Genomic DNA, 12654 nt, shown 5'->3' with positions numbered 1-12654 from the left:
CTAACAATAGCTTAGGTCCCGTTGCTAAGTAACTTTGGTTCTTAGTCACGTAAAATAAGGCTGATCCTTCGGTCCAGCCCTAGGAGAGCTGTTAATCAGCTCAGTGGTCTGGTTAAACTAAGATATACTTTTTTTTTTTTTTTGGAAGAGACAGGATACCCCTTTCAGGCAAATGTGCCTTCCTCCCATTTCAGTTGGGGTGTTGCTCTCTTTTGTTTTTGCATGCCCGTCATTTGGTATTACCATTTCTAATACCGTTCTTGCATGTGCTTAGATAATTTTGAATTACCTTATTTTTGCAAGGCCGACATTGGGTCCCAGTTTCTAAATTGGCTGATAAGGGGCGAGAATTGGACTACTTCAGTCGATGCCAACATCGTTCGCGTCCAAGCCTCGAGAGTTCACTGGGACACTAATCGAACGACTTTTATTTTACTCGCGGTTGGACTTCCTTTTAATGGCCCATTATTTCTTACTCCTCCCCCACATCTTGTCAGGAATTTATTCCAAGCATATTCGATTGAATAAAGGGATTTAAATTATTTAATATTTACGTTAAGTAAAATTACAATGATTACGATTAAATAATAAGTAATTGATTTTAGGTAAATAAACTGACTTATGTCTAATTTAGATTAGAAAGTCCATACGTAATTATTATTTAAATAGTAATGATGGGCGATTAAGGATTTATAAATATGCGTTAGTTAATCCCTATTGGTAAATAAATAAATAAACATATCGTTTAAATATATTGCTTTGTTCAGTAATGTTAAATAAATGATCTTCGCATGTATGGCAATTCTAAACGAACCGTTTGAGCCGGTTTACGGTGTTTAAGTTTTCGTAGTGCAAATTAGTCAAGCGATTCTTAACTACCGTTTAAGTAATGTCATTATCCATTATTAGATAAGACAAAGTAATTACTGTTAAATAAATATCTTTTCATAATAAAAAGAAAGTGATATTTGTAATAATTGAAATATTCTAATAAATAATTCCTAATATCCATAGAATAAGAAATAAGTTAAAATTGCATACAAAACACCCTTGACCTTTACGACTGGGCTTAACCTAGAGCAGACGTCAGTTGGATCGGGGCACTTCTTTTCGAGTGGATGGTGTCAACACTTGAGAAACTCCTCTGCTTCTGGAAAGAACTAATTCAGAAATGAATCAAATAAGTGCAATAGGCTATATATACGTTTGTTATTTTAGACATACATACTGTAGATATATTGAGGGCTTGTCTGGTGAATTTCGAAGCAGTTGGTAGTTACCGATCAATTCATTTAACTTTAAATATTTTGTAATATTGCTTATTTAGAATGTAAGATAAATAAATTTAATTTTCTTACCATCTCTCTCTCTCTCTCTCTCTCTCTCTCTCTCTCTCTCTCTCTCTCTCTCTCTCTCTCTCTCTCTCTCCTGTCCGTAGACGCTATGGTTTCAAGCCAGTATCTAGTTCCCAATGTCAAAATTGGTTGTCAGTTTCGAATTTGCCGATTTTTCCTCACCCCTTCTCTCTCTTTGATTAAAATGGGAGGTTGTTATTGTTCTTTTCAATGAACTTTAATTATTTTTTTGAGGGGATGGTCTTGGGATCTGAATGGAAATTTCATTTTAAGTATATTTGAGGATTTTAATCAAGAAAAAATTTGACTCATATAGGCTATCCTTCATGGATTCTGGAAGGAACCTTTGATCCATGATGTTAACACTTACTAGAGACGCTTTGGTGCTGCAAAGCACACACATCTGAGGCGCCGTTACAGAGAGAAAGTTTCAACCCTGACTGTAACTTGTTCTTATTTCAAATCTGTTTCTGCGAATTAAATACTGTTTTAATTTTTCCTACTCGTCTTTCGTTTTGAGTTTTTCATCTTATGTTAACATAATATAAATTCTAAAAGTCTTATGACTATAAAACTTTCTTTTTCCCTGTCTCTTGCTGCTTCCTAAAGCTATTCTTTTCGTACCTTTTACCTCATCCCACACCCACCCTTGAGGACACCGAAGCTCAATAGTTACTGTAACTTCACCGCCCCATGACAAGTTTCCCTGAATTTGTACGTGCGTCTTTCCTTTTTCTGTTTGCTGAAGGTTCTTCATCATTTCTTATGGTCTGTAACCTAAGAGATTTATTTGGCCGTCACTGCAAAGCCCCTCTGAGCATGACACCGTCTTTCTTCACGTTGTTTATATCACTGGCAGCGATCTATACAGATTACAGCCTCATCATTCGTAATATATGTTTGCTGCATTCTTTTCTAAATTCTCACTGCATTTTCTTCGGTAACTTTATTGCTTGTGACTTTGTTGATCCAATCCGCAAAATATTCTACTTTTATACTTTCGCCTCTCAAAATCAAGAATATGCCTTACCTGCTCATTTCTTGGGTACTTTTTCGATATCATTATAAACTGTTTTTTTTCAGTGCCCAACTTTGCAAAGGGCCTTTCTGACTGTCGATTGTGAGTCCCTGCGCTACATCGTTACATATCGAATTAAAGTTCAAATAATCGGAGGAAATGTAATTGTAACAAAGTTATGGTGATCTTTCAGTTCTGAAATGTTAGATGAATGCTTTCAAGATTGCAGGTTTCATTTGCATGTGGCAGTTGTGAGAGTGACCCGGTGTCACAGTGACGCCTGTAGACGAAGTGCCTTGGAGAGCGAGAGCTACGAGAAAGATCGCGACGAAACCTGTCAGCTGACAATAACAACAAACCAAGAATGGAGGAAGTTTTTACTTCTGACAACTCTGGGAAACCCTGCAGACAGTGTACTGATTTTAGGTCTTGGATGGCAGCATCTCAGGTAGGCTTCGATGATGTAGTTCTTGTAGAATTAGCCGAGGCCTCAAGAACAAGGAACTGCTCTTGTGGACCTCCGTGCCATGACCCTGCTCCCACTCGAGAGTACCGGGGACGGTCGGGCTGAAGTACAGCCGGACCAGATTACTGAAAGCTTATCACTCTTGTCATTGATTGGTAGTAGACTAGCCTAGCGTGTCACTGGGATCCCTAAAACTTTTGGAATGGGTTAGGCCCCCCGTTCCCTGGTAGAATACAGGTTGAGGGGTCACGACTTATTTGGTGGGGTCCAGGTTGTCGAAGCTTCCCTGCTAGGTTAGGACAGGGCGTCCGAGGTTAGTTTAGGAAAGGGTAAGTGCATTGGTAGAACTATACAACAGCTCCGCATGGGATATTACCTTGGTAATTAACTTTGTCTTTAGTATTTAGGTTTCTTAGGTTAGTTTAGGGTATGTTAGGTTAGTATAGTTCCTTTTATAAGAGGTTTCCTTAGTCAATCCCTTCGTGAACATATGGCTCCCTAATGACTTGCACATGGGCAGAACTATTCCATAACAGCATGACAGTCTGGTCTTTCTCCCAGCGATTTCCCCCACCCACAATAAGCAACACCACCTCCTTCATCAGTAACACATAAAGTTTAGGAAAAATCAATTTACCAGGTAATGGTCCGTGCATAGCTGTTCTAAAGTTTTACCTTGCATTCAGCCCTATTGGTGGGAAACTGCATGGGCTTAACATTTGTGTTTTTCTATTGCATTTAATTTGGAATGTTTTATTTAAGATTAAAGATTACTTTATTAGTCCAAATAGGAATTTTTAGAAGACACCCAATTTACTCAAGCTAACTTACGCCTAATAAAGTCAACATCTCCATTTGCACTAGCCTATTAGTTTGGGGAGAAAGTAACATGACATTAATTCAGTACAAATAGGCCTATAAATTGTTTGTTCTTATGGAAATATAAACCAGAGCATTTTATATAGGAGTATCCTTGAGTGTGGGCAGAAATTGGTCATTGAAAACTTGGTAACAAGGTAGTTAACTGGTGGTGATGCTGGTTGTAGGAAGTATCTCTCACCCACCAACTGCTAGTCACTTTATTTTAGCTGTGGTAGAAACCAGACATGCTGTGCTCAACCTGGTGGTTGAGAACTTTGAAGTGTGTTGATGAGTATTTGCTCATTCCCATTAATTTTGGGTTATATTTGTGGTTTTGTTGCCTTCCTGCTTGTTGGAGAAAAAACATGAACGTTGTTGCAAAGGACATGGCCACCCTTGTGGGCGGTTCTTGTCACCCACACTCGATCTATGGCATTCCTCGAAGAATCCTGTCGATCTGGTACTAGGATAGAATGTGGATTGTGCAGCTCACATTCTATCCTTTCCTGGGTTATTGCCCATGGGTCCTTGACCTTTCCTTGATCCTGGTGGTGCTCAGTAACTCCTGTAGTTTAGCCTAAGGACAGGCTGCATCTCGTATGACAGGGAGAAGGGTGTGGCGGGACTGGCTTCCACCTTCCTCCATTTCCATCCTCTTCCAGTGGACAGAGGAAGAGTGAACAAGCTGTCACGAGCTGACTGTTGCCGCATGCAGGTGGGATCAGCATGACTGAGTATCCTGTCTATAATCCAGTTTTGTTTGGATTTAGATGCATTTACCTTCTCGAGCAAGGAGAGAGGACTGACAGGCAAGCCATAGTTGCTAGTTTTAGCTGCATAGTCTTCAACTTTGAGGTTTGTTTGCACCTTTCGAATCAAGGGTTTCATATTTTGACTGAAGTTGATTCAGTTGCCCACATGTTCAGATCAGAGTGTACAGTATTCCTCTTCCTTCATTCTTTCATGACCAGGAAAAGAATACAGGTGAGCCTAACTACCAGTCAGTTCAGAGAATTACTTGAATCATCCTCCAGAAGGTCACATGTGTAAAGACTAAGGGTTTGTATTCGTGTAGGAACAAATGACAAATTTTTAATTAATTTGTATATTTTAACACAAACCCGAGGTCCTACATAAAAGGCCCACCTCTTACCACCCTCATTCTTTTACTTAGGCCAAAGGTAAACTGAAGAGATTGAATGCATACTAGTGCTGGGTGTATGTACTTCTGCCCCTACCTTATATTGTTACCATAACTGCTTCTGGTAAAGTTTAACTGGCCAGACGCTCCAGCTTATTGAAAGTTATCTATGTGTAAAGACCCAGGGTTTTAAAGTGTTAGAAAAATACAAATTAATTAAAAGTTTGTCATTTGAGTAAAGTTTGTCAAAAAACTTAACCTAACCTTAACTGTCACAGTCCAGGCTAAAAATAAATTAAGCACACCCCTAGACCAGGCTAAATTTAAGGATGGCCAAAAAAAAAAAATCAGTGGAAAGAGTAAGATATGCATATGCACATGGTATAAAAAAATTTCAAAAAAATTTTCTGTATGTTCCAGGGTAAGTTGAAAGTGAACGTTTCTAACCCTGTGTGGTGCCTCTTTTCCAAAAGACAGTTGTAAATATATGTTAACTTTACAAAGTTATAAGTGTTTTTTCTAATTTTTTTTGTACAGTATTTTATTTTGTAAAACTATAATTACAGCTTACACAGTATCATAATAGATAAGAACTAAAATCACTATAGAAGTGATATCGTCACTTTTCCCGCAATTTTCGTTCAAAATGTATGAGGCAAAATCTTGAACATGTATGTATGTTACCCGGACTCCACCACAAAGCTATGTTATGTAAACATGTATGTATGTTACCTATCCACAAGGCGTTAACTACACTTCAGTATATTAGAGTCTGAAGTCCCTCCAGAAAGTGGGAAGTGACTGCAGACAGGGGAAGAGGCATTGTTTGGATAAAGTTCTGCTAGTTGAAATTTAACCTAGTCTTAATTCACTACACTCTGAAGTCCTCCAGAACTGGGAGTGAATGCGCCTGCTGGGAGTTTAAGTATGTTTGATAAGTAAAGTTTGCCAAAACTTAACTCTAACCTTTTAACTGCACTGGCATATTATATTGAAGGCCCTCCAGAAACTGGGGAGTGACTGTAGACTGGGGGAATATAAGGATGTGTTTTAGTAAAGTTTGGCAAAAAACTTAGCCTAACCTTAACTATGCTTCATCTTTAACAGTACCTAGTGAATCTAGAGCATCCCAGGCTATGCTGTGAGGTTTCAGAGCCTAGACCATCTTAGTTAGCCAAGACCCTAACCTAACCTGATATAGGGCATCTGCACCAACATGGAAAGATTGGGGTTTTCCCCTCCCTTGCTTAACAAAGATTTTCAATATTTTTTTCCAATTCCGAGATAACACTGGTTTGCAGAAAACTCTGTACAAGTTTGAAGTTATCACTTGAAACTGAGCAAATAACCATAAATTCTTTACTACTGCAGAACTCTAAAAACCCATGTTGTTTTCAGTATCCTGTAACTTAATAACCGAAAATTGCAAAATGTGGATGTTGAAGGGCAATACACAAAATATTTTCCCAAAACCAGGAAGAAAAACATCAAAGTTAGGCCTACATTCTCTTTGGGCATTCATTAATTCTTCATTGCCTATTGAACTTATACTGTGTTTGGGTTTAGGCTAGGACTCTTGGCTACATTCTGTTATGACTAATTTGCTGTACTCTTAATACGGCAATCATTATCTGAGTCTACTGCCTTATTTTGTAGAAATCATTGTTTAGGAATTTTTTTGTTTATAACTTACGTTGTACAGTATTCTCCATGTGCAAAGAGATCCGTTTCACAATTTGTGTATTTAGATGCAACCAGCTTCACAATTCTGTGTATTTAGATGGCGTTTCAATTTAGATCAGTCATTCTAGATGCAGATGAGTGTGTATCTAGAATCATTTGTGTAAGTATATGCGTAGTTATTCCAAGAGTGTGAATATGGAGTCAGTTGTTTGTAAACACCGGTGTAAACAGATACAATTCTGATTATTATTATTATTGTTGTATATTGGCGATAGATCTCTCAGACAAGCGTTATTGAAAGAAATCGCTGCATCAGCTGCATTGATCTTGTATAGAGTCTTCTCTATTTTCCTTATAACAGTTTTCTCGCTGTTACTACAACTGGCGAGTAACATGCCAATGTGATTCATCAGGAGGAGTTAAACTTCCAGCGAGTCCGTATATTTCTGTTAAGAGTAAGTCAGATTTGGTGAGCATAGCCTGTAGCGTTTTACACATGTAGAGGTAAATGTATCGAATTTGGATACAGGTCAAAATCTTGAAGTGGCCAATGTTTCTCCCAGATCCTTCTAAGTATGATCACGGCAGTGGGTCGGAGTAGACTGGTGGTGCTTGAGGGATCTACTCTATAAATAGTCGTAGGTCAGTAGGGGTTTTTTCTCATGCTGATTTGTCATTGGCTGGCAGCGCAAAGCAGCCTCCTATTGGCAGGAGAAAGTTTCTCTCAAGTCCTTTCTCAGCGCTGTCGCAGCCTAGCAGGCCATCGAGGCAGGGGCATGATGTTGCTGGGTGGTGCATGACGTTGCGTGACATCACGGTGGCTCAAATTTTCATTGGCTGCTGGGTTGCCCGCCTCATTAGGAATTCGTTGCGCAACGTCATGGTGGCTCGAATTTTCATTGACTGCTGGGTTGTTCATATTATCAGGTATTCTTGGGCTGGGGGTGTCATACTGTGTGGTATTATTGTCATGTCCTGTTATATTTCTTCTTGAGCTGGTGGGGAGAAAAAGCACTTCCTGCGTTGTGTTGAGTGAGGGCTTATCTTGTTGAAGAAGGCACGCCTCTAGCAGTCATAGACGTCGTTGGTCAGGTGCCCTCCATATTATCCTGGTGTTTTTAATAATATCGTCACTGGAGATGGCTTCCTGGTGTGGTTCCTAATAACTCCTTCCTGTGCATGGCATGAAATTCTCTTGGACAGCTTCACAGTAGTCATTCTGATGTAAGAGCTGGGGCATCCACGGGCGGGGCATGAAAATCGGTAGACTATATTTGTCTGCTTCAAGGGATCCCCTTGGTTGGATTGTTCTTCATGATTACGTCCTTGGTACGTCAATTTTGCTAGCAGATGACAAGTTCGAGTTCTTTGTCGGCTTCAGTGGGGGTCACAATTCTCCCTGATAATTTTCTTTAGTGCGTTTTCATTCTCACGGTAATGTGAGTGCATTCTTGCCTTATAATACAGCTGTGCAGTCATATCTTCATCATCATTCATCAGACTGCACAGCTAATTCATCATCTTCACCTATAATGAACATTCATCAACGGTGAGTACCTGTATGATTTAATCTCGTTATTACTGTATGTATTATTATTACAGGTAATACCCAGTGTATAGTATTACATTTTATTATTATTTAATCTTATTATTTAATATTACTGTACTATTATTGTTTAATCTTATTACTATTATGTACTGTAGTACTGTACTGTATTATTATTACTGTACTTTATTATTTAATATTATTATACAGTAAATAATATGAAAATACAGAATATTGCTCTGAAAAACGAAAAATCAGCGAATAGTGAGTTTCCATCGAATAATTTATAGATATGTTCCACAGAAAAATCCATGAATGGGCGAGTTTCCCTTGAATAATTTATCCATAGGTTCCACAGAAAAATCCACAAATCGGTGAGTCCACAAATAGTGGGGGTTGACTGTATAAGCTTTTTTAGAGGGTATGTTTGATGATAAAATAATGATTTGCAGTACTAATTTTCAAATCTTTATATAAAGTTTAATAAGATTAAATAATAACATTAAATAATAGAAATAATAAAAATAATTTCTCTCTCTCTCTCTCTCTCTCTCTCTCTCTCACTGAGAGGAGGGAATTTTTATGCATATGTAATACGTAGTATGTTTATTTGTTTTGTATGATAAATACTGTAAGTGATTTACTAATTTTCAAATATTAAATTCACTAAAGAAAATATAGTGAATTAGTAAGGTTTTAGCTAAATAAATTTTTTCCCTCGTCTTTTTCCCAGTCTCCTCGAGCGAGGGGGGAGGATGTGACCTGTCAAATATGTCAAATATCTTGACATATTGACCACAAGAGTAGAAATTGTTGCCCTCTTGGTTCAATATATGATATTGTCCATTCAGTGGTCTTTCTCTCTCTCTCTCTCATGCCAAAGGTAAGAGATGGATAGATAGATAGAAAGGGAGAGTGGTTGATAGAAAGATATACATAATATATACTGAATTATTGACATTTTTAATTGTTTAACCATGCAACTCAGTTCCTCTCTCTCTCTCTCTCTCTCTCTCTCTCTCTCTCTCTCTCTCTCTCTCTCTCTCTCTCTCTCTCTCTGTATATATTTTTAAGGGTACAATGTTTAAGATGACTTTGAAATGATGTTAATAATATCATTTCAAAGATTAATACATAGTAAGTAGGATAATAATATAAGGTTTATTTGATGTAGGATGGTACTGTACTTTAAGTATACATTTGGTATTTGAACTTTCAAGATAGGCAGTTATAAGTGTTTTTAGAGGGGATGTTGATTATTCACAGATTTCAACTATTTGTGGGGGTGTCTGGTATGCATCCCCCACAAATATGGGGGTTTATACTTTATACTCAGTAGGAATCTGTCCGCTTTCAGGTATTATGTGTGGAGAGGTGATTGGGCATGATCACTTGCCTGATGGTTTATGCACAGGCCTTGGACATGCTCCATAAACCATGAACCAGTGATCCCAGCTCCCTTTGGGACAAGTAGCACCTCATTTAGGTATATGGTTAGAAGGGGACTGGATAGGAGTGACTGGTTCTTCTCCCTCTTTCTCTCTCTCTCTCTTGTTCTTCCTTCCTCTTTGGTAGACGGAGAGTCAGCATGCTATTCTGTATGCAAGCTGGATGGAAGTGAGTGCAGGTTAGCTATCTGACTGGGCACCAGTCTTTTCATTCACAATGAAGGGATCCAAATTCCCCACCTCTCTTGGTATGGGGAGAGGAAGACAGACAATACAGCAAACCTGTTGACTGTATTTGAGTATTTGCCTGTTTTATTGCCTCTGACACTTCAGTATGTGTTCTTACAGCCAGATTGAGTAATGGCATACAAACCCTTTACTTAATGGTCCAGACATCTAGTAACAGCCACATCCCAATTGAGCAGTATGCTAGAAGTGCTGGGTCCCTTTGTCTTCTCTAAAACAGACCAGGAGGGTAACACCCCATGTTAGGCAAACCTACCTGTCAGTTCATAGAGTACCCAGATTCCTCCCACCAATGGGTTAGTCTCTTATATAAAGAATGAAGGTTAGAGGAGTCATTCATCCCCTGTAATTTTGGTTGGAAGGATCACCGTCAAGATCCAGGTTTATATTTTTGTAGGAAAAAATTGTGATTTAAAGGGGATTGCATTTATGCAGGATATACAAATCTGAAGTTGTTTTTATCTGAATCCCATCTCTAACCATCCCCAATTTCATTCTTTTTTCTGTCATGTGTATGTAGGGTTGACACCCAAATACCTGTCATTACTCATCTGCCTTGTTAACAAGCTTTGTTAATTGAACAGCTTTCATTATGGTATATCCGTATAAAAGAATTCAGGTTTGTATATAGTGGCATAAATTATCAACCAGTGTGAATGCTCAAGTGCAGCATTTTTGCCTTAAGAAAATATTTCTGTTTGTATAGAACTGTGTTTTAGTTTTTCAAAAATGATTTTGTATAAATATTCAGTCTGTGATTTATTAATTTCTTTTATTGTTGATCAACAGGCGGGCATGAGAAGTGGACCAGGAAGTGACAGCAAAGCAGAAACAATCGGTCAGTCACAAAATCACCAAAGTGAAATACCCAAAGAGAGTAACAAGATCAGCACATTAAATAACAATAGATCAGATACTTCAGAAGAGACATCTTTTGGTGATCAGGATTATCCATTATGGGGTATGATATTTAAGTATGTTGGCATGTGACATTAAATCTTCGTTGAAAAGATATTATTTGGGACAGTCTTACTTACTGTTAAAATTAGCATACATCTCTGTGCTGATAGGCAAGTCGGCATTCAAACAAAAGATTGAATGGCTGCCCAGATGACTGTCTAGTTCACCTGTTCTTCACCAGGTGTGTTTTGAATGTTTAAGTTCTTGTCAGAATTCTCCTTGCTGCCATTGGGTATAGCCGCTTGTTGGTATTTCATGGCTTTTTGCTGCTATCATGGTACTGTACATTTATTTTTCCTAGGATGCCTCCACTGGAATCAAGGCAAACAACATCAGGTTCTGTAGGAATGAGTACTGTGTTAGTAGAATGTTGATTTTTTTAGGAGATACGCACTTTATGCCAGCTGCGGTGGTTTTAAGTGTGGTCTTCAGAATAGATGTGAAGAAGTAGAGATTTTTGAAGGACTTTCTCCTTAAGTAGTATAAGAAGAGAAGGGAAGCAGTTAGATTGTGAAGCAATTAGTTGGGTCAGGTTATCAACCTGTTATTTCTCCCCCTTCTCCAGGTCCTTCTTCTGTAGTTATCCGTACTCAGTCTAGGCTTTCTTTTGCTAATGCTTTAGTTGGTCCTGAGGCTTCCTCTTTAGCTCCACCTTCCGCTCCCCTTATGATTCATTTTAGCATTGAGAATTTAGAACAGGCGTGTAAACCTTATTTTGGTCAATACAGGGTTTCTCTGATTTGGTTGGGAACCAGTCTGTGTCCCCCCATTGTGCATTCATTTTTGCATTCCCTCATAAGAGTTAAGGTGTCAGTGCCCTCGCCCATCTGTAGTCCAAGCCTAGGACTGCCCTGCGACAGTTGGATTCTGAGGAAGAAGTCTCTGCCAGGGAACCAGGTCGGTTCTCAGGGCGATGTGGTTCTGTGCCCTCCGTCACCTGCCTCTCCGTTTTTCATGTTCAAAGTCTTGTATAATGCGTAAGCTGAAAGATCGTTTTGGTGAACGTTAACCCTTAAACGCCTGTTGGACGTTTTAAACGTCGTCCAAAATTGTCTGTCAAATGCCGAGTGGACGTTGCAAACGTCGACTGAAAATGCTTTTTTTTAAATATTCGCGGAAAAATAATTGTAGGCCTAGTTTGCGGAAGATTTCAAATCCGCGCCTCGATGCGGATGCTGGGAGTTCACGGATCCAGCTGTTGTTTTGTTTGTGAGCGTCACCCAGACGCCAGCATGCGCGAAAAAATTTCCCCATCTCGCATCAGAGAGCATCAGATCAGCACCTTTGAGAGCGATATTTTGACGCAGACGTGTTTTGTTGAACTTTGCGAGTGTTACGATTCGCGGCTGCAACAGAACGCTTGCAGATGTCACAAAGGCCAGGGACTGCGGAAAGGCGACATACGTCGTCGAAGTGAGCGGTGAGGCGAGTTTTTAGACTGGGATGCTGGAGAAGGACCCAGCATCCAAAGTGAATTTTAACATTCGGTCAACTCCTTGACTCGACCAAAATTATTTAAAAACGCATCCGTAGTTTCGGCAATTATTACATTCGAGAGTAACAATCAATCATTTACCTTTCATTTTGCAACAAACGGAAAGTCTCTAGCACAATATTTTTAGAATTTGCAGGAATTTTTGGAAAACAATTTTCCTCTGCTCTCCGCACGTAGCGAACCTCGCTGAAAATCCTGTCATTTTTTGGCAGGCCGCTTCAAGCCGTAATATTTCTCGCCGTTTCATATTATTCTGTTACATAAAGTGTTATACATCAAAATGTGCGCAATTTCATGTGGTGAATACAAGAAAATATATCATTCCTTTAGCTTTTCACAGTGTTTTAATATTTACATCGAAATCATGTATAACTGACAAATTTTAACATTCGTCAACCTTGACTGACTTCAAAATGATCTAAAAACGCATCCAGT

General features: G+C 38.8%; 1 long non-coding RNA gene across 1 annotated transcript; it reads left to right on the top strand.

Annotated features, from left to right (window-relative positions):
* Positions 1-2055: 2055 nt before the first annotated feature.
* On the top strand, positions 2056-11868 carry LOC136833915 (uncharacterized). The gene is made up of 3 exons (XR_010851624.1): positions 2056-2073; positions 2623-2821; positions 10554-11868. It is a non-coding gene; the product is annotated as an uncharacterized lncRNA (long non-coding RNA).
* Positions 11869-12654: the final 786 nt, after the last annotated feature.

Source organism: Macrobrachium rosenbergii, chromosome 52, assembly GCF_040412425.1.
Source record: "Macrobrachium rosenbergii isolate ZJJX-2024 chromosome 52, ASM4041242v1, whole genome shotgun sequence".
Taxonomy (NCBI): Eukaryota; Metazoa; Arthropoda; class Malacostraca; order Decapoda; family Palaemonidae; genus Macrobrachium; species Macrobrachium rosenbergii.
The sequence above is the reverse complement of the archived record's forward strand: the minus strand, read 5'-3'. Positions and strand labels throughout refer to the sequence as shown.